The 26,793-nt window shown below is 42.1% G+C and overlaps 1 long non-coding RNA gene across 15 annotated transcripts in view; it reads left to right on the top strand.

Annotated features, from left to right (window-relative positions):
• Positions 1–26,793, top strand: part of LOC120760147 (uncharacterized) — a 383,062-nt gene that overhangs the window by 352,094 nt on the left and 4,175 nt on the right. For 11 of the 15 annotated variants that reach the window (XR_009208364.1, XR_009208373.1, XR_009208372.1 and 8 more), the window contains 4 exons: positions 92–153; positions 3,834–3,988; positions 14,253–14,441; positions 14,984–17,447. This is a non-coding gene — a long non-coding RNA (uncharacterized LOC120760147). Of the gene's footprint in view, positions 1–91; positions 154–3,833; positions 3,989–14,252; positions 14,442–14,983; positions 17,448–25,934; positions 26,283–26,793 lie in introns of those variants that run through there. The other 4 variants (XR_009208369.1, XR_009208361.1, XR_009208368.1 and 1 more) reach the window with 3 other exon arrangements.

Below are 26,793 nucleotides of genomic sequence, written 5' to 3'. Positions count from 1 at the left end.
CCCACCAAAAGGATTTCCAGGGTCTGCTGTAAAATAGCAATACTGCTTAATTGTCTTAGTTGTCACAGTTGTGATTTTTTTCTTGTTTCAGTCTCAGTTGGATAGCTGGACAGAACGCTTTCCCTGCCCTGGAAATGGACCCAAAGGAATCAGGTCAGTAGGATCCACTACTGCTATTGATAGAAGAGGATTCTTCAAAACCCAGCACTTAAACAAATCCAAACAGGTCAAAAGCCAATTTCCTTTTAGGACCATTTTTACCATTATCTTTTGTTTTCAAGAGGCAATGGTTTAAACTTAGAAGGAGAGATTTAGATGAAACGTTAGGAAACAGTTCTCCCATGTGAGGGTGCTGAGGCCCTGGCACAGGTTGCTCAGAGAAGCTGTGGCTGCCCCATCCCTGGAAGTGTCCAAGGCCAGGCTGGATGGGTCTTGGAGCACCCTGATCTACAGGGTGACATCCCTGCCCATGGCAAGGGGCTGGAACAAGACAGTCTTTAAGGTCCCTTCCAATGCAAACCATTCTGGGATTATTTCTATAAAAATAAATAATAATAATAATAAAAAAAAAACCTCAAAAACAACAGGACAAACCCCCATCATCACAGAAGATGTGTATATTCATTAAAAGAATGACAAAAAAATAAAGAGGATGCTGAGCAGTTTTCCAACCCCGTTTTGCCTTTGAGCAGATTGCCTTAGTTTCTGCTACGGAGTCACTCAGGACTGCACGGATTGGGGCGTGCCAGGGCTGTGCCCTCTGCCCACGACAATGGACAAGGGAGTGGACACTGGAAAGGCTTCAGCTCCTGCTCTCCAGGGCAGCTCTCCAGGCTCTGGACTTCCCCTGGCCCCTGTGCCAGGTCTCAGCCGCTGGGACACTCTCTCCTTTGGCGCCTGGCAGAGTACTGGAGGCAATGAAGCTCAGTGGTGCAGCTGCCCTAAAACCACAGGACCAGCCGTGACCTTTTGGACTCAAAGTCCATGATTTTTTTTTAGACTCCCAGCCCTGCAGGTGTTATCCCTGCAATTCCCTGGGAGCAGCTGTGTGCAGGTGATTCTCTCTGAAATAGCATGGGAAAGAAGCAAGTGTAGACAAAATAATAAATACACCTGTATAGGCCTCCCTTTCCTCGCAGACAGGAGATGTTTTGGGACCTAGGTCAGAGCTATCTGATATGTCCCGGATCCCCTCTCCCAGCACTCATCACCTTCTCTAAGTGATGATGTTTATCTCCCTTTCTTTTCCCAGGACAGGTATCTTTGATCTCATCTGGTCTCACTGCTAAATGCTCTCTCTTTCAAGGAAAGCATGAGCTTCTGATCCTCTCTAATCCCAAAACATCCTGTGTGACTGAGTCTCTCGATTTTCTTCATCCTACCAGCAATACCTGAAGTTATTAAAAAAAAAAAAGAACAAAACAAACAAAACAAAACCAACAACAACAAAGAAAACTAAGTAAGAGAGTCTTTACATTGGAGCAAACTTGCTCTTTATGGGAAAAAAATATCTTGAACTTAGCCAGCTGCAGCATTGCCTCCTGAGAGCTGAGTGCAGAAAGCAGCAATAGCCAGTGTGCAAACTCAGACACCTTAGTCTGTGGGTCTTCTGCTCTGCCTGTGCTGATATTTACAGGCAGCTTTAAAGAGGACAAATATAGTTAATGTACTGCTAAGGATAACATTCAAAGTTTAAAAATAAAAAATAAAAATCAAGGGAAAATGTTTATTTTCATGTTAGGTTTAAATATGTTGCTGCCTTTTTTTTTTTTTTTTTTTTTTTTTTCCTTTACTATCTGCTGTTTTCCTCTATAAGCATTATCTATTCAAGACAGAACAGATTAAAGCTAATTGTTAGGCCCCTCTGTTTTTCCTTCTTACTGTTTTATCTCCTAAGCAACTTTATTTGGTACAAGACAAATAATCTGAATTCCTGAAGTCAGAAACAAGGAGTGGGAGTCCGGGAAAGTGGCTGCTGATCTAATGCAGTTTTTTTTGCTAGTGTGGTTATGGTCAGAAGCTCTAAATATGGCACCGTGTTACTGTACACGCGGTGACTGCACCCTGTGTGTCAGGGGCTGAGTCACAGCAATGTAGTTTACTGACAAAAACATGTTTTACTACTCTTGGTACTGAGGAGTCAATAGAGCTGGGAGTGAAAGTGTTGAGCTGGTTGCGTGGTCACCAGCTGAATCACAGAATGATGGAAAGCTTTGGGTTGGAAGGGATCTTGAAGACGTCTCTTTCCACCCTGCCATGGCAGGGACACCTTCCTCTCGGCCAGGCTGCTTACAGTGGGTTTGGTGCCTGCCCAGGTTTTGCTGGTGGTGAGGGGGGTGGAAGCAGCAGAAGGGACATGATTTGGCAGGTGGGTGTTGAGATGTTGGTTTGCTCATCTGGGATGAAAAGCCGTGGAGGAGGGATCGCTGCCTGGCACCCCGTTAGGGGAGCACAGTCAGGAGAGCTGTGGTGCCCATGGTCATGACTCTCCTGGGAAAGTTCTGGAAAAGTTTTCTTTCCAGCACCCCAAAGAACAGAGGTGTCTTTCCAAGCATTCATGGAACAGAGGGCTTCTCTCCCCCTACTGTAGGAGAGGCTCTCTACACCGGCAAATGAACCAGCAACAGTTTGATTTTTTCAACTTTTGAAGTGAACTGGCTTGATCTGAACGTTAATGACAGAATCTACATTAATATATTTTTTTCTTTTAACAAAGCCCCCCTTTATTAATCTTTTCAGTAAGTATCCACCAAGGAGCTCAGCTGGCATTCCCATACTGTCCACATTCATCCTCACCTTTAGTATTGACTGACTCATGCAGTATGCATCTGCGAGGGTTATTAATGAAAAGTATTAAAGAAATTTAGTGTAATATTTGGTAAATAGGAGGTGTCTTTCCTTTGTGCTTGAATTCATGTTTCAAATGTCTGTGTTATTTATATTATTATTCATGGGTTGCTTAATAATAGTAGCAATTAAGATAATAACAATAAATACTAATAATACTGAGCTCTTCTTTTCATCTAAGGAGGTCAAGACTCAAGGGTGTACCTCTGGGGCTGGTGTAATGTAGATCTGATCTCTTCCTGCTATTTCTTTCTGTGGAAAGTTAGGAATATCATGTGAACATCAGATCGCCTCTATTTTGGCCCCTGGAATATCTCTTAGGCATTATAAATGCCAGTAAGAAACATAAAATTGGAAAGAAAACAAGCGCCAGGACATTGAAAAATATAACCACAAATATTGAGCTATTTGGAATTTTTTTTCTGATTTAGCAGAATGCTGTTAATACTGTAATTAAAGCTATTTTGTAGCCTGTGGGGTTGAGCACCTGGCTCTTATTAGAGCTGGATCCATAGTTTGTGGTGAAAAAAGCCAAGAGGACAAGAGAGGAGATGGCCCAAAGGAGAACACAAGAGGGCACAGTGGCACCTGTGGTGCACTTTTTGTTCTCTGGCTTTTTGAATTGTTGAGAGCAGGGTGATCTCAGACCTCTGTTTACATGACATAAATAATTACGGTAACAGGGTTCATTAGTGGGAACAGTAAAAATTTAATTTTGTCAACTTGGAGTGGATTATTTACTAGATTTTTTTTTTTTCTTTTGTGGCTCAAAGATAGATGTGATGATTGTGTCATATAAGGTCAATATGGCAATAAGACCCTCTGCAAGTTTGACAGAATTAATGTAGGCAGCCAGCAATAATGTACTGATTGTATTAAATAAGGTACAAAATGCACATTCCAGGCAGGTGTTTCTGCACTTTCCTCATCAATTCCACTGTTCTTGTATTGCATTGTGCTGATGGAAACGAATTCTGTGATTTCAGAAACAAAGGACGCTGATGCTGCTTTTCATTTCTGCCCAAGGAGAATAAATGTTTGTGCAAACCTTTTTTCATGTGGCTGCCCAGAAATGACCCACGTGAAGCCAAGGAGCTGAACATTAAGCAACCTCCCCCTGGTGATGCTGCTGCAATGAGAGGTCAGTGGTGAAAACTTTCTTCTGGAAGAGTTAATTGTGTGAATAGATATTTGTAAGGAAGTGGCGCAGAAATAAGCAGGACCCTGTCTCAAATGTTAGGTTGATATCCAAAGGTCACAGTTGTCCTCAGAGGTCTCAGTGGGCCAAACAACCTCCTTGTGCCACAGTCACCTGCCTGAGTGGGTTTTTGTGGAGGGAGAGCTGGGGGAATAAGCCCAACAAAGGGTTGCAAACAGCTCTTTTTGGGTATTTTCGGTCGCTGTTTCTGACACTCACAGGAGGTTACAGCCTGGGCCTTTACGATGGGAATTGTGGTTGAAACCTCTGAAGGCTGTAATCCATGACCTGTCATTATTTCACAATTACAAATGAACATCCACCCCTCTATTTTTTTTTTTTTTTTTTTTTTTTTTTTTTTTTTTTTTTTTTTTTTTTTTTTTTTTTTTTTTTTTTTTTTTTTTTTTTTTTTCCCCAAAGAAGCCCTTGTCCTCAAGTCTCCCATTCATGCTATTTGTAAACACAACTCCTCCTCCCATCCAAACCAGCCTCTGGGGGTTTCTCTCCCTCCTGGCAGTCAATCCTCACGGTGCCCTACGCGGAGCCGCGGAAGCAAGGCGCGATACTGCAGTGCACGCAACAAACTACAGAAACAAGATCATTAACATCTTAATATCCTGCCCTGACATCTCACAAATTATTTTAGACTTCATAGCCAATGTAAACAGGTTTGTTTTCAACTCCCCTAATTGCCTGCTAATTGAGAGCAGATGCAGGCCTTAACTTTGGGCAGATAAAGAGCAGCCTCTTCGCTGGGGCTTCGCATCTATCATGAGGTCTCTGATGTGTGCTCTGAGCTTCCCTGGTTAGTGATGCCGAGGCAGAGGGGGATTGGAACGGCTCCTCTTGCCTGAACCTCAGCGAGACAGAAGGGAAGATGGAGCTGTGGGACTCATCAGTAACATCATCATCATTATTGTTTCATTTCGTACTCCAGTGCACTTTCTGCAACAGCGCAGGTCTCCTTCTGGGGGGGAGTTCTCCGAATTATAGATGGGCTTCTCGTTACGATAGAAATCACTGGGTTTATGAAAAATGCATTGCTGTCATATTCCATTATCTACTTCCTCCCATGCTGCAATCCTGTAGCTTGCAAGTCATTAGATTATTTTTCAGAGTTCCTTTGAAATAATCCTTTCAAAAAACACTATTCATTGGGTATGACCCCAGAGAGATACTGTCTGGTACTAAAGCTCTCTTTTAGTTCTGCGAGGGGGACCTGTAACAACAAGATAAGTGCATGTATATTCCAAGTAATGTCTGGAGTTTGCTGCCTCCCATTAAATGCAATAGGAGCTTGCAGTTCAAATGGTAGAATTTTGCTTTGTAAATGTAGGAGAAAATGGAGTTCAGATATATAGGTAAATTTGCATTTGGTAGTGATTTAATGTTCCATGGTCTGTTTTAGCTCCAACTTAAATATTACATTAAAACCATCAATAAAGAAAAAAAGGAAAGGAAAAAAAAAAAAACCTAAAAACGTGCTAACTGCTGGGTTCAGAAGGAATGGATGTGATTTTGTTCTTGCTGTCAGTGTGGCAGTGAGCTGCCTTTTACTTTCTCCTCTTCATTTAGCAAGTCAGCAGCAGCAGTTAAGTGATAGCCCTCCGGTCTTTCTTCAGGACTCTTTTCGCAAATGAAAGCAGGAACTTCAAATCCTTGTGTTTTTCATGTCACTTACAAGGTGTTTTGTGAATTTTAACATTTTTTTGCATCTATCTGTGAAATAGTGGAGGGGATAGGAGTATTTCTCAGTAAGAAGTGCCCTTTGTGCAGGGAGGCTGCACGGCTTCGTGCTCTTGGGTTCAGGAGGTCATAAAGGGATAATGAAGAGAAAATAACAGGCAAAAATTAAAATCTTTGGTGGCTTGTGGATGATAAATGGGTTGAAGAAAGAGAAAAAGGGGAAGAGTTAACATCTAGCCAGTGTCTTTCAGAAATACCTAAAGCACCTGGTGTCTGGATTATGAAACATTATTCAGTCCCAGAACCACAAACTCTCCAGGTTTTCACTGTGATTTCTTCACGAAGCACTTTTTCTCTCCCAGGGCTGGCTCCAGGCCTCTCTGTGAACACAGAGTCACCCCTGCTCACATTATCCCTCTCTGGAAAATTGCCACAAACCTCGCAGAATCCAGTCCTGATCTACCAGCAACGTGAGGGGTTTAACAGGAGGGCAGGGGGCTTGCAGTCAGTAGCACAAGGCATAACAGACTAGAGCAGTGGTCCATTAAATCAGTGTGCTGGGGCCCAGGCATTTACAGTCACACAGTCAGATGTTTCCAGTAATTATTTCCCCACAGCATTTTTATTAGGTGCTCCATAAATAATATTCACTGCCATGCTCTTCTCACGGTCTTTTATAAAAAAATAAAATACAGTAGGAGAGAAAAGAAGGGGGAATTCACATTGCTTTCAGCTGGATTTCGAGGTTTTACTGTCTTTGAGCCCTACTGGAAGAGATATGAACCTGGAATAAATGAGCAAATTTGTTTCCTGCTGACCAAACATTGTGGCCTAGAACAATCATTGGACCAGCTTAATGCAAGAGCCATAAAACCACCATAGAATCACAGAATGATTTGGGTTCTGAGAGACCTTAAAACTCACCTTCTTCCTCCCCCTTCCATGGGCAGGGACACCTTCCACTCTCCCAGGTTGTTTCAAGCCCTGTCCAACCTGGCCTTGGACACTTCCAGGGATCCAGGGGCAGCCACAGCTCCTCTGGGCGCCCTGTGCCAGGGCCTGCCCATCCTCACAGGGTACAATTTCTTCCTTATATCTAATCTAAACCTATTCCCTTTCAGTCTGAAGCCATTCCCCCTTGTAAAAAGTCCCCCTGGCAGGTTTCTATTTCAGATTAAGATTTGTCTTCTCATCATGGATCCCATGCAGACCTAGGATTGACAAGCAAGCCAGCACTGGAGTGGGGTCTTTTTCCTATGTACTCTTTGTTTGTTGCCCACTTTTTCTGGTCGAATTTACGTAGTTCAAACCCAGGGTCATCACACCAACAAAAGGCACTCCTCTGCTCTGTGGAAGGACCTCCCAAAGCTCAACACTGTCGCTGTGTGTTTCAGCTGCTCTGTACACGCAGCCCCTATTGCCAAGCACTGGCTTTTCCATCTAGGCTACTGTGCAAAGGCTTTTTCCAGGAAATATCACTGCCTTGTCTCAGTCATAGTGTTAACGTTAAGCAATACAGCTTCTTTCCTGGCACCAGCACTTGTGTTTTGCAAAGGGTTTTTTACTCAGGTATTTAATTTTCAGCATCAATTTGCTATCCGAAGTAAGATTCTTCAAACAAACTCAAGAATCTGGAGGCTTATTTTTGCACTTACTGGACTGCAGCATTTTAACCAACCCCAAGCAGAATTCAGAGGAGCAACAGTAAAAGGAAGTGGAGCAAATATTCCTGGTTCAGGTTTGCTGCAAGGGTCAGAAACTCTTCCACCTGTGTGCGCAAAACCTCTGAGCAGCAGGAGGTGGGTATTTATTTAGATCAACCCTCAGGTGCAATACTTCTGTCTCAGCTGAAAAGCTGAGTCAGGGGAGGTTTAGGTTGGATATCAGGAAAGAAATGTCCATCCAGGGGATGAGCACTGGAACAGGCTCCCCAGGGCAGTGGTCACAGCATCAAGCCTGTCTGAGGTCTCGAAGGGTTTGGACCCTGCTCTCAGGCACAGGGTGGGATTCCTGGGGTGTAGGGCCAGGAGTTGGACTCGAGGATCCTGGTGAGTCCCCCCCAACTCTTCCATCATTCTAGGATGTGTGTGGGTGTGAGCACAGAAACTGTGAATAGCTGGGCAGAAGCTAGAGCTTAGCTGCAGAGGATGGTTTTGCTGTCAGGGTCTGCTCAGGTCGGATGGCCTCGATCCATGGGGGTCTCCAGGAGGGTTCAGTGACTCGTGGCTGTCCCAAAGGAATGGGGTATTTACATGCTGGCCATTGTCAGTCGACTGGAGGTATCCTGGCAGCACTGGCTGATGGTTGAGATGAGTGGTGAAGACACTGGACCCACGGCTAGGGTCAGACCTAACAGAACTCTCAAACCTTGTCTAAAAGACCTGGGTGAGGGAGCTTCCTGCAGCCCCGCCACAGCTGGAAGATGTTCTGCTCCTGGCCACGGCTGTGGCAGTGTCAGGGACATCCTGGCAGGGGGAGGAGGTGAGTCCTCTGCTACTCAGAAAATCTCACCTCCCGTTCATTCTTCAGCTCCTTTTGTTCTCTGTTTTATTTCTGGACTGGGGAAGTTGCAGCCTGAAGTAAAATAAGAACCCACTCAATATAAATGTGTGTATCTATTTCATGCTATAGGAAGACTCAGCTCAGTGAACCCAGGCCATTGGCATTTCATAGTTTTCTCTTTCTCCATCAGGTAAGGGATTAACCCATTGCTATTCCTCTCCAAAGGAGCAGACAAAAAGGTATATCCTGCAAAGACCATGATTAAAAAAAAAAAAAAAAAAAAAATCCATTTGGTTTTTAAAGAAATATTTTATTGGAACCATAAGGTTTCTTTTTTGAGAGAGAAAATTTGAAATCCGGAGTTTATTTTTCCTTCAGTGTCTCTCCTAAGAACCAACAGGAATTGAGATATTTTTTTTCTCTCTCTTGTGTTTGTGCCTACTTATTAAACACACATGTGGACTGGATTCCTTGCGTAGGTGCAAAGAGGTTCGGAAAAAAAAATGAAAAAAGAAAAAGAGGTGTAACCCAGTCCACTGACCTGTCTTTTTGCCCTTAGGACTCTTTCGAACAGCTGTGAGAAAAAGAAAAGTGGGGGGGAGAGGTAAAAAAAAAAAAGAGGCAGTTTAACAAGCCAAATCCAGATGTTCATTTCATACACACACCCTGAACAGCTTTTGCATGGTTTATTTCGTTTTCTGAAACCATTTTTCACCAGCCTGTTTTCTCAGCTGGGAAACTTCTGGTGTAGTGTTTTCAAAAAAATATTGCATTTGGCATTACAAGAAAACAGAGCCTTTAAGACATTAAAAGGACAATATCCTTGTTTGACTTGGCCCAGGGAAGCAGGGCTATAGGAATTTTAGATTTTTGTACCACCCAAAGAATAGGTAAAAGAAATTTTCCACTCTTAAACTCAGTTTACATGGGAATTTGAGAGTTGATTTAGCTTGATTTTTTTTTTTTTTTAGAGACTTCTCTGTGGACTCTGTGTTGTTGTAGATGGACTTTGCTAGTGGGAAAGAATAAGCAAAGTGATAGCAATTTGCTTCTAGACCATGATGTACCATGGCTCAGAACTCAGACTGATTCTGAGTGAACTCTACTTTTATTTTGTGTTATTCACACCCATATCCACATAAGGTAGACGGACAAATCTGAAATTATTTTTCACTGGTACAGTTGCTTTTTATTTACCATTTATATCAACCATCTGGACAGCACTGATTGCAGGGAGAATGGTGGCAGAACAGGGTCTAATCTGAGTCTGGAGACACCCAAAGGCTGGGGGTCATGAGTGAAATTAGGGAAAACCAAGTGCCAAACAGATACTGCTCTTGCTTAGGCAGCCAGAGGATACATTACTCTTCAGAACACTCAGTGTGAAACCCCAACTCCACTGAAGCCAGTGCAAGGTTTTCAGTTTGCTGCCCTTCACAGTTTAGGTAAAAAATCCCCCTACTTTTCTAAACCATGTGATCCTACAAGTGCCATTCACCATCACTTACTCTTTTAGACAGAGACTTGATCTAAATTCCTCCCTGTAAAGAAAGGTCTCTATCTTTGCAGCAACTTTGAGAAATGCTTTGATGATCTTTTTTTTTTCCACCTGTTCTAAAGAATTAAATATTGAAGATATTCTTATCAGAAATGTCACCATCCTGTACAGAGCTCAGACCCCACCATCTGTGACATAAAGCAGATGATAAGAATAGTTAGTGAGAATTTGAAGACAGAAATTATGGTTAAACAGTGAAAAAGTAGGCATTGAACAATCCTGATTTATAAAACTGAAATATTTAAACAGATAAATAGAAATACTTGAGGCATTAAAATGTCCCACACGACATTTTCCTTATACTTTGCTGCTACTAAATGAGGAAAAATCATCAGGTGTCTCTTGCACACAGAGCATGGCAGAGTTTGGGGGGTGTGTGCCTGTCTGTGAGTACACACAGGTGTGTGCATCCTTCAGCCTTTCAGCACCTGGGGTGGGAATATTGGCATTCTGGTGTCAGAACACCACCAAGTGGGCTAGAAATACTTGAACTAATATTCTCTTTACACAGAATTAAGAAAGAAAAATCAAGAAAAATTTAATTAAGGCTTAAAATGCATTAGGAAGGTCATTTTATTCTGGTACAGAACTAGAGTGGAAATCTGCTGAGCAGTCCTAGTAAGATCTGTTGAACATTTGGGGGTCTTTTTAAAGCCACTGACTTGGTACACAGATTGAATAATCCTAGAGAAAACATGTATTGTCTGTCTGTTTCAGGAGACTGGAAATCTGTGACGTGAAACAGGGCCCTGATGTGTTTTTCCCTGTTCCTCCTTATCTGGAGTATGCAGTACAAAAATGTGTGTGTTTCTGTATTTATATGCATGCATATTTACATGTATGAAAATATGGTATATTTGCATGTATGTAAATATGGTTAGACACAGCTATAAAAAAGGTAATTACTTGATTAAAAAGAACAGTCTGTTTGTGTTAATGTCAAGCCAAAAGCCCAAGCACCTTCATGTCTGACTTTGGATAATTAGACATTTTAATAACTAATATCAGAGATTAATAAATCCACGAACTTCTGCACAGATATTGTCAAGACTGTGTTTGGAATTGTTCTGTCAGCCAGTGCACTTACAGTGAACTTAGAAAAATGTCATTTTAGAGACATCAGGCTATAAATTTGTACAAATGCCACCATATACCTCTCCTCTGGAAGGATGGCACCGTGGAGGTGGTGTCAAGGTTGCATCCTGTGCTTGCACAGCATGTGGAGCCTTAGCCTGTGGAAGGAGCAGTTTATGTACTGCTCTAAGACAAGTCCATAAAGATGATTCAGGAACTGAGAGGAAAATGAGGAGGTAATGTTGTTGTATGAGGAAATTTGGGATAACACTGCCCTGTACTGTCAGCCTGGGTCCTTCCAGTCACGAAAAGGGATGAGACTAATTCTGGTGAAGTGTGAGGGCTCTTACCTCTTTCTATCTTGCAGCAAAACAATGACCCAGACCACATGGCCTCCCTTCTTTGTTTAGACAAAGACTGCTACCCTGTAAACATTTCCAATCACTGCAGTGAAATGGCTGCATTTATCACAGCAGCCTGCCACAGGCCGTGGTTCAGGACTCTGCTCAGAGAGGGGCTAACAGCTGCTCTGGGAGCACCATTAACCAGCGTGAGGCATCCCAGCAGCAGTGTCTGGGGTCTCATTTGGTGCCCCACAACACAGCACAAGCTCAGTGCTGCTCCCCTCACTCCGTGCTCCATCTCCCATCTCCCTTGGGTTTCTATTCAGCTTTAACCCAGCTTTGCCTAATATTTGGCAAAGTGCGGGGAGATATTTCCTGTTAAAATGATCAAGGGAAAATCAGGGTATCCCTCTTTTTATTCTTCTTCTTCCCTGATAAATTTGTTATGACACCCCTTATTGTCACTGCAGGAAAGTTTTGTGTCACCCTTAGCTCTCTTCTCTACAGACTCCTTCTATTACGGCTCTGCCAGTGAGAAGAAATGCACTGTGTTTCAAGGGAATTTTTTGCCAATATTGCTGCACTGTTTTCTGGAGACTTCTTTGTCATAGATGGTGATGATGATGATGCTCACAGAGATTTAAAAACCCTGCCATGAAGGCAAAAAGGGCAGGTGGTGCAGACTCTTATTTCCAGCAAAGCTTTTCTGGTTTGTAGGAGTGAAAGAAAAAGTTTTCATTTAGAGGAGGACATTAAGGTTGAGGTAAGAGATAGGGGATTTCAGAAGGTGATTGTCTATATCAATGCAGAAATTATAATTGGTACTCTCAGAATCATGGACTAGTTCAGATTGAAACTGGCATTTGTAGATCATCTTGCCCCTGCTTAAAAGAGGGCCAGCTTCAAAGGTAGCTAAGTTTCTCAGGGCCATGTTCTGTCAAGTTTTAAAAATCTGCAAGGTTCAGTGTTTTACCATCTTTTTGTGCAACCTGTTCCCGAACTTAACTGTCCTCCTTTCAATTTATTTTTTAATGAAGTAGGAACTTGTCTTGTTGCAGCTTGCTATCATTGCCTTTCATCCTTTCATAGTATCTGAGAAAAGCTGGACTTGATCTCCTGCATAGCCATATATCAGTAGTAGCAGGCACCAGTTAAAGTCCCATCTTTAACTTTTAGATATTTCAGGCTGAGCAAATTCACCTCCCTCATCCTTTCCTCATGCACTTTGCTATCTTGATGGTCTAGTGCTGGACTCAATTTAATTTGTTGATGTTGTTCTTGCAGTGTAAGCAGAGAAAATCATCCAAAAGTGGAACTGGGCCTCAGTTGTGGCTAATATTTCATATTAATTGTCTACTCTGTTGACATCAGATGCTCAAGCCTTGGCCATAACAGTAATACAATGGCTCTTGTTCAAATGTTGGGAATATCAGGGAGTACCTGCTAGGCCTGCTCGGAAGAGCTTCTCTCCTTACACACTGTACCCAGGTCATCCTGTCCCATTCCTTTGGCTCTCTGTGATACCAATACAGTTAATTGCCTTTGTTCTCATTGCTGAACTGACTGGTTTGTCCTGGAGATGCTGAGTTGGTTTTCTTCTTTCACAAAGTGCATGCACTCCTATGGACTTTTACAAAGGAATCAGAAACATCCAGGGAAAAAAAGCAGAAGGAACAGAAAGCCCTCAATTTCTTCTTCCATGAATAATTTAGTGCCAAGTTAACTGAAACATTTGAAAAAGAGATTTTTGGTGCCCAGCTTCATTAAGCCCTCTATCCCAAATGGATTCTCTATCAGTGTCAGCATCCAACACTTCATCTTGTCCCAATCACTGCAAAGGCCTTGTGGAAATAAAATGCAGAGGAAGAGAGAGGCAAAGCAGATTATTGTTGCTATTAGGCATGTCTGTGTGTGTGCACATGTGCTCTATAAGCTCACAGTGAAGGCAAAAGCAGGATCTGTATGAAAAGAAGGAATGAAGCCCCAAACCATACAATCCTTCCAAAACCTGTCTTTTTTGGGGTAGGTCACACTGTTAAAGACCATTGTGCCACAATCCAACCCCCCTTCTCTGGAGAAGGAGTTTGAATCAGAGAATTCTGCTCTCATCCACTGAGCTTTTACCAGCACAGTGAGTGGGACCCCCTTCTCTTGGCAGAGGTTTCTGTCAGCGATCTGTCTTCTGCAGCTATTTCCGTGGGAAGGCCCTCCATCTGCTGCTTGGCAGGGAAGGGAACTTTCCTCTCAAATGTTTTCTCTCTCTCTCTCTCTCTCTCTCACCCTGTTTAAGGTATACCCTTTGGAAATGTTCAACGTCCAAGATTTATTTTTGCACAGGGTACATACTTTGTTTTACGTGGTCTGGCTTTCTTTTCTTCTCACGAAACGCCACCCCTGTGCCCTGCTTATCCTGGCAGAGGGAGAAGAATGCTGTTTGCTCTAACATTACCTTGGGTCTCAGTATGCAACAGGTCAAAAGATGTGACAAGTACACATGCTAATCCCTTTCCCTTTCAGTTAATAGAATAACACAGATGGGAAAGTTTACATTGGGATCTGACGCTCGCTCTGAGCTGAAGTTAAAAAGGAGACGTGGTTGGACATTGCATTTCAGATCAGAGCAGTTACTGCACAAACTCACCTTCCCACTCAGCATCAGTTGCTCCTGTTATCCTAAACCCCATTTGCTCTGCTAAGAATGTCACCCTTCCCCTTCCACTCTCCTTTGGAGAGCAGTATGTAGAGCTGTCTGTGTCTTGGAAAGGGTTTGTGGAATAAAATATTCCCCAAGAATCAGTGATGTTCAAGTGAAAAAATGTCAACATTTTCCACTGAAACACCACCATTGGTGACTTTTTAAACATTTGGCATTTCTGAGCGCTGAAATATCACATTAGAAAATCATTCCCACCAGATAGCAACCAGATACCTTCTTAGAAATATTAAACTGATTTCAATAAAATTCCATATTACCAGGTTTGTCACATTTAATCTGACCGTTAATATTTCATTTGATTGTTTTCTGTTTCCTTGTACACTCCAGAATGTGTCCTCTGACACTGTGTCACGTAGCCCACTTGTACATTTTCTTGCCGGATGCTTTGCCACTCTATCACGCGGAACTCACAGAAGAATAAAAACTAGGACTGTGCCACAGAGCAGAAAAGCTGCAGCAATGACTGACCTAAAGGGCTGGTCCACATCACACCAAATACCCCTTTCTTGCCACCAGGTATGTACCATTTCACAGTGTATTTCATGAGAACCTTCTGACAGCTCCCCAGGCTCCCTCAAGATCAAGGTTCTGATTGGGAACTCCTTAAAATTAAGATTTCAAGGGTATCTCTGTAATGAGAAGAATATCTAGGATCTGTTCTTAGATACATGTGGGCCACAGATGATAAACATGAAGAAATTGTATCTCCTACAACTTTTTTTTTTCTTAAAAATCTCAATTCTGTAAACAAAGATATATGTTAATTATTGAAAATAAGATTAGATATGCAATTAGAAACATATTTTTAACTGAAAAAGACATATGTATGTTCTGAGCTTACTAGCAATGACAGTACTCTATTTGTATTAGGAACTGTGCCTATACAGTTTGTATAACCACAAATACATTGTTCATGGGAAGCACTCGGTGACCTGCTTTCTGGTTAGAGAACTAGCATTTGGGTTTGAGAGTCACTGCCTGCCTGTTTCATCTGGTTTCTTTGAAAATGTGCAGTTTCAGAACTGCTTTCTCACACTGCTTTGTACACTTCTCCACAGATTTCACGGCAGAGAGGGCGTGTCCCCCTCTCAGCCTGGCACCTTCCCATAACTGCGATAACTCACTAATGATTCAGAAACAACGATCTCAAATCCAAAATTCCAGATATTCCTCTCCAACCTGGCAACAGCTCTGAGGTTCATTCACAAACCATGCAGAGGACAGAAAAGAGGAAGCTCTGTTTGAAGATGCTCAAAGCCTCAAATTTTGGTGAAAGGTCAATGGAGAAGTGCTTTCCTACAGGAAGCATGAGGAAGACCAGCTTAAACAAGACCTTTGTATTTTAGGAAATAGGATGAGCAGAGAGAGATCCTGAAATCTGCTGGTCTGCAGAGTGATGTAGATACACAGGCCAAGGTTCAGGGCACCTCAGATTGGGCAGTTTTCTGAGGTTTTAGAGCTGATCTCTCTTTCTAATTACGTTTGAAATGGGCACCTTCAGGGAAGTTGTGTGTCCCACAGAAGCTCTGATCCGATTTGGGAGGAGCCTTTCTTCCTACTTTGTAGAAAAACCCTGAAATAGCAGCTTATTGATTACCTACATTTGATTGATGTGGATCAGGTGAGCCCAGGTGTCTTTTCCTACACAGAGACCAGCATTTCCATTGGCTCCTGATTTGGGGAAAGGCACCTAAACGCTTTGGCACCCTGACCTTTCCTCTGACTTCGTGACCACGATCTCTCACAGGGGAGAGCAATTAGTGCCCATCACAAGGAAAGCTTTTGCAACATGGGTGACTGCCCACAAGAAACACAGTTGAGACCACCAACTGTTTTATTTGTTTTTCTTCCAATTTCTGCTGATTGAGAAGCTCATGAGATACATCTCATTTCCCTGGAGGTCCCCAGGGGAGCAGTGGTCAGACAGTCCTTTTTCATCCTGCTTTGGGCAACGCTGGTGGTACAGCACTGCTAAATTCTGCCTAATTGAGGCCACATCAATGCTACTGGCAGCTTATTTCAGCCATCAAATTCTTATTATTTGATGGTAAACACTTCAATTCACAGCTATTCAGAGCCTGATTTGAACGAGCTGAGTAGGGGGAAATCGTTTAGTGCCCTGAGCTACGGTAATAGAGAATTAGACTAAAATGTCCAATAATGGTTTTGGTGCAAGAGGCTCCATTGTGGGTTGGAGCCACTGTACTTTTTGAAAATAGCCTCTGCTCACAGCATTGGCAGGTGGAGGTTCTCAGACCTGCATCTATCTGCAGACCTAAGATAAAAAGTTGGAGATGTCTTTGGATTTCTCTGCACTAGGTGATCATAAATCATGGAATCATAAAATACCCTGAGCTGGAAGGTGCCCACAAGGACAATCAATGCCCAGCTCCTGGCCCTGAGCAGGACAGTCCAGAAAACACCCTGTGCCTGAGAGCACTGTATGTTGTGCCCGCAGGTTTTGCTCAGTGCAGTAGGTAGCATCTAAACTGCTTTTCCTAATTTGAGCAGGAATTTCGGCGTCCCTTCAAATCCCTCTCCTCCCTGCCTGCTCCACTTTGAGGGAGGCCAGTAATTTGCTGGTGACTGTTTAACCTCAGGAGGCCTTTTTGCTTTCCCGTCTTCTACCCCACACAGCCTGTGAGAAGCTCTTGCCAGCTGAGGCTCACCTCACTTCCTCCCCTGCAATTCCACTCTTTACTTGGATGAGGAAGACACTGAATATATTAAATTTACCTCTTCCTCTGCTGCTGGACTATCCATGCTTCCTGTGTGTGGGAACAGACCAAGTCACATCGAGTTCTAGGAGTGATTCAGGTAGAGAGAGAGCCATCACTTTAGCTGGACCTTGCATGGGAATATCTCAAAGAATTAAAAAATTCTTTGTAAATGCAACATGCCAACGCTTCTATTTTATAAAATTGTCTGGGCTATACTTAGGACTTTCCTCTGCTGATGTTACTTGGAGTATTTCTACCAACTTTATTTTGGGCTGGGTTATCTTAGAAATAATTTTGGATGGCGTAATTTGTAGTTCTTTGCTGACTTCCTTAATTCAGCCTATTTTCATAGAAGAAAGATCTTTGCTTCCTAGCGCAGGAGGAGCAGCACAGTCCTGGTCCCCGTAACCTCACAAGCCAGAAACTGCTGAAAGATCATGTCCACTACAAGTCATAAAATCTTTTTTTTATTATTAAAATGTCTCAATTATCCAGAAAATGTGTTCTCATGTTGAGGCTAATGCACAGCATGAATGCCATTTCATGTAAAGCATACAATTAAATGTGTGTGTGTGTAGATTATTAAACTGTTTGGGAAAAACAGGTCAAAGATAACCACCCAATGAGTTATTTGTCTGGCAAGATAGCCTATGTTTATTCTCATTCCAGAGATCCCATGTCTGATCAAACCAGATTTACAACAAAACATTCAAAATATAGGTTGTTTTTGGACCAAGAGAATAAGGTTTTCCCCTGCCATGATGCCTACAAAGGCAGCTGGCAGTGCCAGGGAACACGATGTGCTGGGACTCCTGCTTATCACAGTTGTTCTCTTTTAGATCTCTTTTATTTCTTGTTTGTTTGTCTCTGTCTCTCTCTTGTCCTACATTTAGATATTAAGCTTCTTGGACAGAGCGTGATTTCGCATTCATTGTTCCAACAGTCAGAGATTTATTGCAGAGAGCTCTAGATTTGGGACCAATTGATGATGATAACAGATATTGAGTGCAAAAGAAAGCTCCACAGCTGAGCTTGATGCAAGGACTGCAACATTAGGAAAGGTTTATGAAAAGAGCAAATTTTGCAGAATCTTGTTTAGTTCCTCTTTCAGTCTCTGATTCTGGATTTCAGGGAAGAGGTGACCACACACAACGAGCAGAGTTTCCTCCTGGTGATACCTCTGTGAGGATTTAGCCATCCCCAGACACGGCAGGGAGCGTTGGGCAACACGTTTGTGTTTCATGTGACTTTCCTGTGAGTCACATCTCCTTTTGTCACCAGAGCATCCCATCTCATCTCAGTGCTCACTTTCTGAGAATTGAGTGGACTCGTCACTCCCAGGTTTCTTTTCCCTGCCCATCACCTGATGCCAGTCCTGCTTTATTCCTTGGCACCTCTGTTTTGCATTTATGCATTTGCAGAGCACAAATGTACCATTGGAACCGAGTCCTACACAGAGGTAGGAGAAAGAGGTAGTCTAGAGTGGCACCATTCCTGAAGACCAGCAGGGGATGGAAAATATCCATGAATTCACTGCTGTTTCCAGGCAGACTAAATTTTACCTATGTTCTTGTGCCTAATGTTATCCACAAGATATTCTGGACCTTCAGAGGTGCCAAACCAATAGGAAACTGAAGCTGCAGTAGGAGAATTAGATGGAATACAGCTGTTGGAGGCCACGTGACTCTGTGCCCTTCACAGCCATGGAGCTTACTGGTGCAGCCAAGGCTGTTTTTATGTTCTGACAATTCTGAAAACACGCAGGAAAATATTTGTGAAGAACTTTTGAGTGCATTGCAAAGAAAATCTGTCTTTAAAAAGTGTGTGAACGGAAAAGCTGCCAGTTCCTTCTGGGATTGAATTAGAAATTAAATGTAGTTTTTGTTAATTTAATTGATTTTTGTTAATTTTTATTTTTTAAGATTTTGTTAGGTTTTTTAAGCTTAAAATTTAAAAAGAATCAATGTTTTTAACCGTTAATGAAAAATGCAGGTATTTCCTTCTGAACACATTTAAATGTTTTATAGTTTGAACATCTAGATTTTGCAGCAACTTACACAGAGCTGAGGAACATTTTGATTGATGAGAAATAAGATTTTGGTAAAATCTTCCCTTTAACACTTTGAGCAACTCTAGGCATCAATCTTGTCTCTTGTCCCTTAAAGACACTACCAAAGACAGGACATGGCTTCACTCCAGACAAGGGCTGTAAAATTCTTTGGTCCTAAGCTGACCTGTACAAAGAGAAGGAAAGTGTCATCATCTCTGTTAATTGGAATTTTTAACATTTTAAGGGGTTATAATGTGAAAGTTTCCACAGTCCTGTCAGGAAGGAAAAGGCTCTGAGGAAAGCAGGGACTCTGTATGCTCTGAATTACCTGTGACAGTGTGGCTGACATTCCTGAGAAGTGCAGTTAAATTGTTGGAAGCAAGGTTAATACTTGGACCTTTACTTGGAAGTAGGCCAGTAGAAAAGATATAAATGACCACACGGAGTGGAAGGTGAACAATTAACATTTCTTTACAACAAGGAGGCTGCTGGTCCTTCTCCAGGAAATCGGGGTCAAGTTCAGGTTCACGCTCACTGTCAGGCTGTACCTCACCGTGAAAGTCACAAACTCATCTGGAGAAGTCATCCAGTGAAATAATTTGCCATTCACCTAGGATGACCCACAGATGTCCTGGGATGTCCAAGAATGCAATATTATGTCTTTAATAAGAGCAAAGAGGCACTGAACCAAGAGAGGCACGTTTGGTGTGTGTGATTCTCATGTGCAATTCATATGTGATCTGTTAAAACCATGAAATATGGGAAAAAATGAACCTGTGTGTCTGGAAAGCAAGAGTCAGTGCCTGAGAGACCTCAGTTGTGACTTGCACAATAGAGAACTTTAGCTGTGGTGCATCTGTGGTGGATCTCAGCTCCCAGTGCTCTACTGGGGTTTGATTTTTATTTTTTTTTTCCCCCCACTTCACACAAAATTGAGGGGTTCTTTTCCATTTGCAGACTTAGGAAAACTTCTCTTGGAAAGTGTGGTATCAAGTAGTTTAAAGAAAGGCTTTCTTTAACACCTTTCCCACTCCTTTTTCCTGCCTAATGTTTTATCTTACCTTGGTATCATAAAGATCCTGTGAGTAAAATCTTTTGATGATACCACTACAGAATGTAAGCTCTCGTCATGATGTGATAATATTTGGCAAGTGGTGACTTGTAAGGGTGCAGTTTCGAGTAAATAAAAAAAAAAAATCTGGGCAAGATTCAGCCTTCAGGAGAGCAGAGCTGTCTCTCTGCAGTGGTTATAGTGACAAATGTAAAACATTTGTACAAAGGGAATAGATTACTCACCAGCTGTTATTATAAGCCTTTCACATTATTTAATGACCAGAGTAGGCTTTAGGCAGCCAAGCAGGAGACTGTATGGCCCCTAAGAGCCTCTTACAGCCTTGTAAAACCAGGGCACGATCTTACCCTCTCTTATCTCTAATGCTACTTGTGAAACAAAACACACTGGTATTTGGCTTGCTAACCATAGATGCAAACCACTGCAGAGCTTAAGGGTGTTTCATTAGAACTCCATTAAAAATGAACAATCAATTTTAAAAAATAATCAGAATCCACAGAGCAAAACATCACAATATGAAAGTACCCAGTCCCCTTTGCCTTTCCCATGAATGTATGTGTGTTTTGCTCTCAATTTGTGACCCTTACAACTTTTGGGAGTGGCAGAGTACTTTAATTGATTTATCCATGTATTTTAACAGAGTTTTAAAACCCTGCACAGATCTGGGCACAGGCTTGTGAAAGAGAGATCGCAGAGGCCCGGCCTCGTGGTGTTTTGTTCTGCTTTTAGGTGCAATTTTATCCATTGCTGCAGCTGGCTGTTCCTCTTGTAACAGTCAGGCTCTCCAGACCGTGTGCCTGGGAGAACTTACAAGTTGCCAGGCTAGCCAGAGCTGATTTTGTCTGGCAGAATGTCTGTATGGGGTTGGTGGAAAAGGCAGAGCCTGTGCAGTGCTGTCAAAGGCTGCTGGAAGTGGGAGAAAGGCTCCTGGCTGGAGCCTTGTGCCCTTCATGATCCCAGGGACGGTGGTTCTGAAGTGACAGTCAGCTTGATAGTGGCTTTAAAGTGTTTTCCCTTACAAGTGACAAGGCTGGTGGGTATCTAAAGCAAGCTCTAAGAGCATCTAAGAGAGATAAACTCTGGAAGTTTGGTTTGGGGTTTTTTTTTTCTCTCGAGATTATTGAGGTGATTATGAGGGTGATTAAATCTGTAAGCTTCTCTGATCTAGCACCACTTACTAGTGAGATATCTACATGCTACTATTGAGATATCTACCTGTTACTATTGAGATATCTACACATGGCTGCCAAAGACAGGTCAATGCCAGAGTGACTCAAAGGAAAATAGACAATTGCTAAGATCTGTTGTAAGACCAGCAAAGAGTTTTGGGAGTCTGCACTCAGGAAGAAGAAGAAATGCAAGTGAGATGTTCTACATGGTGTCATCGAGACCTCGGGGAAGGAAGTGGCAGCAAGCTGAACTCATCAGGGAACCAAATTCAGAGCAGTGGTGTGGTACAGCACCCATGTTCAGCACAGGGAGCTTCAGCCTTGCACATACAACGGCCTCAAAATAATTAAAATGTTTCTTGCCTCAGTAAGCTCCACTTTCACAGACTGCTCTGTCTCAGTCACGCAGCATGTCATTGTCAGAGAGAAGGGGCCATATTCAGGAAACATTTACAATTACTCTGCTCTCCCAAGCTGTCTTTGGAAAGCAGGTAAACACCAAAGTTCATAAAAATTTGTAGTGTTGGGGTCTTGGCATGGAGTGACTGAAACCATTTTCTTTTTAGCTGTCTGTGTTTCATCGAGGTGGGTTGAAAACTCAGGATCTCAAAATACTTGGCAAGCAGATAACTTCAGCATCTTTGGGCAGAAACTGACTCAAATATACTGAAAAACTTTGATCTTTAGTCTCTAAAGTGCCACTTGTTTATGCATAAACAAATCCACGTTTTGAAATTAAAAGTTGGTTGCACTAAGAGAAAACCTAGGGATTGTGATGCCCAAGTCTGTTAGCACCGTATTCAGCTGGTGCTTTTAAATCACCATTTCCCTGGTTTGGGGAGCCTGTTGCTGGGGGAAGGAGCAGGATGTGCTGTGAGCTCTCTGGGGCTGGGGGCTCGTGCCGGTGGCCGAACGTGCCGGCTTTGCACGGCACTGCTGATGAAGTGATCGTGTGCTGCTGGCTCTGAAGTGAAAACAATCACTCTGAAATCTCAGGGCTTCCTTGGAAATGTAAAAAAATGGGGTGGGAGCATAAGTTAATTGTGCTTTTACACACTGTTATACTTGTCAGTGTGCCAGGCTCTACATTTCTTCCAAGGGCGAAATGAAAACTCCAAATTCATGTGGTTATGAAACAATTTCAGTATGAGCACTCAGCAAAGAATTATAAAGTGGGAAAGACACAGTCCTGTGTCACAGCTGGTTGAGAAGGGCCTGCACTGATCAAGGATTCTTCCAGCTTGGAGGAGCATTTTGGAGTGTACTGAGACCATTCTGTGTCTGTATGTTGAATGTATATAAGGTCCTACATAAAAACTGATCTGTTATGACATTTCTTAGATCAGGAGATGAGGCAACTGGCAGAAAGCAGCACCATCATTCCAAGAAATCTCGTTTTTCTGCAGCTGGAGATTTGGGGTATCAATCTGTTTTGCCCTGATTTACACCACAATAAATTCATATATTGGAAAACTGACAAGAAAACCAGCAAGACATCATGGGCACTGCAGGGGACTTCTAGAGAAATAGCGATTGCAGTGGGAGACCAAACAAGGACCAAACACCATTTTCACTGCTGCAGTAGTAGAGCCTGGGGTACCTGAAGTCCTTTGTAAGCTAAGCCGGGGCAGCCCCTCTTAGTTTTAGTCCTGAAACGGAGGGAGTGAAGCACCATTTCAAAAATCACAGTATCAACCCTTGTGATTTTGTTGTGAACCTCATGTGCTTCACAGAGGCTGAATTTCCAAGGCCAGTGCTGATTTGCTTCACCAAGGAGGGAGAACAGTCTCACAAGAGTATCTCATTGGACAAACAGCATTTTGCTCATTTTTGTTATTTGAGTCAAGGGAGAAAAAAATGCAGAAGGAGGAGGTCAAAATACCCCGAGGCTAAATCCAAACTGGAGCAAATCCATATTAAAAAAAAATGAGTGTTCCTGAAATTAGCACATGCAAATCTACTCTTTTAGCTACATAAACTCAAAACCTTAAAGCTGCGTTGTAGCCCAGCTCTCACTTGGATCCTTAACTCTCATTGATAACACCGTGTGCTAATTCAGGCACCCAGGTTCCCGTGTACTGTTCTTACCATGAAGAACAGTTGGTCTTGAGGGAAAACATTTACATAGATGACAGCTATTTTCAGGGAAATGAAAAGTACTGGGTGGAAAAGGAGGTTCTGACATTGTGTGAAATATGGGGTTTACACCCAGTAGTTTTTGCCATGTGTATATAAATTGGTGATTTACCATATATTGATTCACACACCATTTGTAAGTGTCTAATTTATTTATTTATAGAGATGTATGGAAACCATGGTTTGAAAAGCAGTTTGCATAACGTCTGGTATGTCAACAATGTAACCTTTCAATTTACTTGTTGGCAAAAATGTCAATATAATGAACCTGAACTCAGCATTGGTTTACACAAATTTCCTGGCAGACAAAGCAGTAATGATTTGCATGTCAGTGTAAGTGACATGTGCCCTCCAGTTTTGAGTAGTTTACACAGCTAAGAGGGATAAAAAGGGTAGAGCACAGGGCTGGTTCCTCACATAATTAAGCTGGCAGAACAAATCTTGTGTATTTGTGTGGTGTGAAACATTTTATCTTATTTTGACTTCCAATTTTTCAGAAGCTGCCTTTGCATTTTCATTGAATATGCTTTTTTTTTTTTTTTTTTTTTTTTTTTTTTTGGTTGGTTGGTTGGTTGGTTTGGATTGTTGGTTGGTTGGTTTTGTTTGTTTGTTTGGGTTTTTTTGTTTGTTTGTGTTTGTTTTTGTTTTTTGCTAAACAGAAAAAAGATAAGAGAAAAAAGACCTGAGGTTGGCATCAAGTACTTTCACAATTTATGTATATTCAACAAAGTTTTTGTACTGGGATGTGATAGGGGAATCCAGTGGATTTCTAAATGCTCCTAATAATATGCCAACAGGAATGACAGCAATGATACATTGTTTACACTTCTTATATTACTGCCTGTACAAGATGGATCACAGAAATCACATCACTTTTTCTTTTTTTTTTTTTTTTTTCACTCTGTGACTTGCTGCCTGACATTTTTGACGCAGAAAAACAAGAAGTGGTGTTGATATTGAATAGTAAATATAGAATAGTAAAGAACCTTGCTTAAGCGTGGAATCAAAGTTCATGGATGGTACTGTTGTTCCTCTTTATTTTAGGGAGTGCAGTCCTGCCCAGAGAAGCCATTGCCCAGCTGGTCCCAACACATTACCTGTGTGAAAAGGCAGCAGACCTGGTCTTAGGAAAATTATCTCTGTCCTCCTCTCCTGCTCTGGCTCTCCATCCCAAAGATCTGCTTTGAGATTTGAATTCCCATCAGGTTACCAAAAAATAAACAAACAAACAAGAAAAAGGTGTAAGAGGGAAGGAGACAGTTACTTAAGCACTTGGAGTGTGATTTTTCTTCTTCTTCCTTTCTTTTGTGTTTAGTTCTACAGCACCAGATGCTATCTGCTTCCCATTGTTCTGCCCACACTATCCGGTTTAGATCTGGTTTGGGGGCTGTATGTGACAGGGAGAGGGTCACAGGGTAAGCTTGGTTCATCTGTTATTATCTGATAGATTAAAAAAAATTAAATCATATTATGGGCCCACACTTGAACCTAGGAAAATGAAACTTTACCAGCTTTTCCACAGACTGATTTCTATTTTTTTTTTTTTTTTTTTTTTTTTTTTTTTGTGAAAGATTTCTGGTATCTCAATGAATACACAGCCTGAGCCAATGCCAGCTGCTTGTAAGAGCTTCTAAGGTTTTTTCAATCATTCTAGTCTTGTCACTACATACATTTTCTATTTGTCCATCATTAATATTTTCTTTATTCTGTTAAAAAAAAATACTGTAAACTGATATTTTACTTTCAATGCAGTTGGCCAAACTCCATCCTGGGAGCCTGCAGCTCATCCAGTGGCCGTGGGTGAGACATGAGCCCCAGCCCCTGCAGCTCCTGGGTGGAAGCTGCTGCTGGAGCAGAGCTGTCCCTGACTCCCTCACACCCAGTTTTGACTTAAGGAAACGCAGGCCAGAGCGGATCTGACATCCAACAGTGCCCAGCATGCAAGACTTGCAGTGGGGCCCCTTTTCTCTGCAGTATAGACAAATCCTGAGATACTCACAAATTTCAAGGGATTTGATGGTCTGACTTTTTAAAAATTGCTTAATTTAAAAATTTCACTCTTAACTCTTTGTGTGACACTTCTGATTATAAACCTGTTTAGGCAGAGTTTTTTATTAATAAATGAGAAACTTTAAGCAAATGCATTTCTTTGGCTGGAGGTTTTTAACAAAATGAACAAGTTCAGTGTCTCATCCAGCAGATTGGATGCACTTGAAAGACTATATGAGAGAACCTCTAAAAAAGTTATGGGGAACAAAGGGAATGCTGCAGAATATTGGGCAGGGCAAGGCAGATCAGGATAAGGCAGACAAAAAATTTATGCTTTGATAGAGAGGTAATACTTAAAAGATCACTAATTACACAAAGGTAACACAGTTTAGGGCTTCATTGGCTGTTGGGGATTATTTTAATGTACCTAATAACAAAAACTCTATAAATATCTGAATGGTGCTGAATTTTTATATCTATTTTTATTTATTTGTATGGGACTCCTGCAGTTTTCCCTCCAGCTGTGTCGACTCAGGACCCCATCTAGCTGGGACTCTGTGTAACATTCCAGACAACACAGCATTATTTAGAGTCTTAGGCACACCTCCCACCACATAAAAATCAAATTGAGTTCTCACAGGTCATGTGGCTGGCCTGGCTGGTACAGTCCTCAAAAGGTCTTTCCTCTTTCTCCCTTTTGTTGGGCATTTGCTCTTTTTTTTATGATTTTTATTGGAAAATGAGGACACAACTGAGCTGAAGCTCAAAGCCCATCAATTTTCTTTTACTATGTAGCCACAACCTGCTCAGCCCTCTTTCCCTCTCCTGTGTTTGCCCTGTAATGTTAACTTTCTCTGCTCCTTGTTTACACAGATGGAGGCAACGCGTTCAGTTGCAAAACAAAAAGCGCACAACTGCATCTCCAAACCTTCAGCGCGTACAAGTGGCCTCCTCCTCCTCCTGACCTCTCATTTCTCAGCTTTAGATTAAATTCCAGATTTCAGCTTCTCAACCTCAGACTCCTGGAAGGACACGAAGCCCCTGAGCTTTTGAAAGACCTGAGCCACTTGACCACTCTTCTTCATTTTAATGCTTGTTTATCTTTCCTACTTTTTCATGCTCTGGACTATTAACAAGTCAAAGAAATGCTTCTCAGGCCACACAAACTCTGTTCATATCTGCTGAGCTCTCCTGATGCACAGGCAGCGATCAGCACACCAGGTGGGTTTTTGGGGGACACCGAGCCCCAAAAATACTGAGTATTTGAATAGTGAATATTCAAAAACATCAGTACATGCTCATCCATAGAGAACAGAGCTGCTCACGTTTACATTTTCAGCAATGTATGAGGGCTGAAAGCAAAGCCAGTGATTAATGTGCATTTGCAAGGAAAGGCTCAGTAGCCACCTCCAAACACCCTGAGAGACTCCTTATGCCATAGAGGAAAAAGAAGTGACTAGGGGAGAATCTGACTTGACTGGGAGTGAAGTGGGAAAGAGAAAAAAGAGAATGACAACAATAACAACAGAAAAGTGTAGGGCAGCAGTTCAGAGAAGATGCTCACACAGGATTGAGCTTCATTTTAAGATTCTGATTTATCTGAGTTGAGCATGGCATCAGCTGAAATTCAGAATGAAACTAGGACACAAGCTTAATTGCAAAACCAGCTGAAACCACAGGATGCAGTCACAGAAAGTTCTCACTCATTTGAGGCTGGCATAGGGTTTCACCG

Source organism: Hirundo rustica, chromosome 16, assembly GCF_015227805.2.
Source record: "Hirundo rustica isolate bHirRus1 chromosome 16, bHirRus1.pri.v3, whole genome shotgun sequence".
NCBI classification, from domain to species: Eukaryota; Metazoa; Chordata; class Aves; order Passeriformes; family Hirundinidae; genus Hirundo; species Hirundo rustica.
Note: the sequence above shows the minus strand (reverse complement) of the source record. Positions and strands in the feature narration are given on the sequence as shown.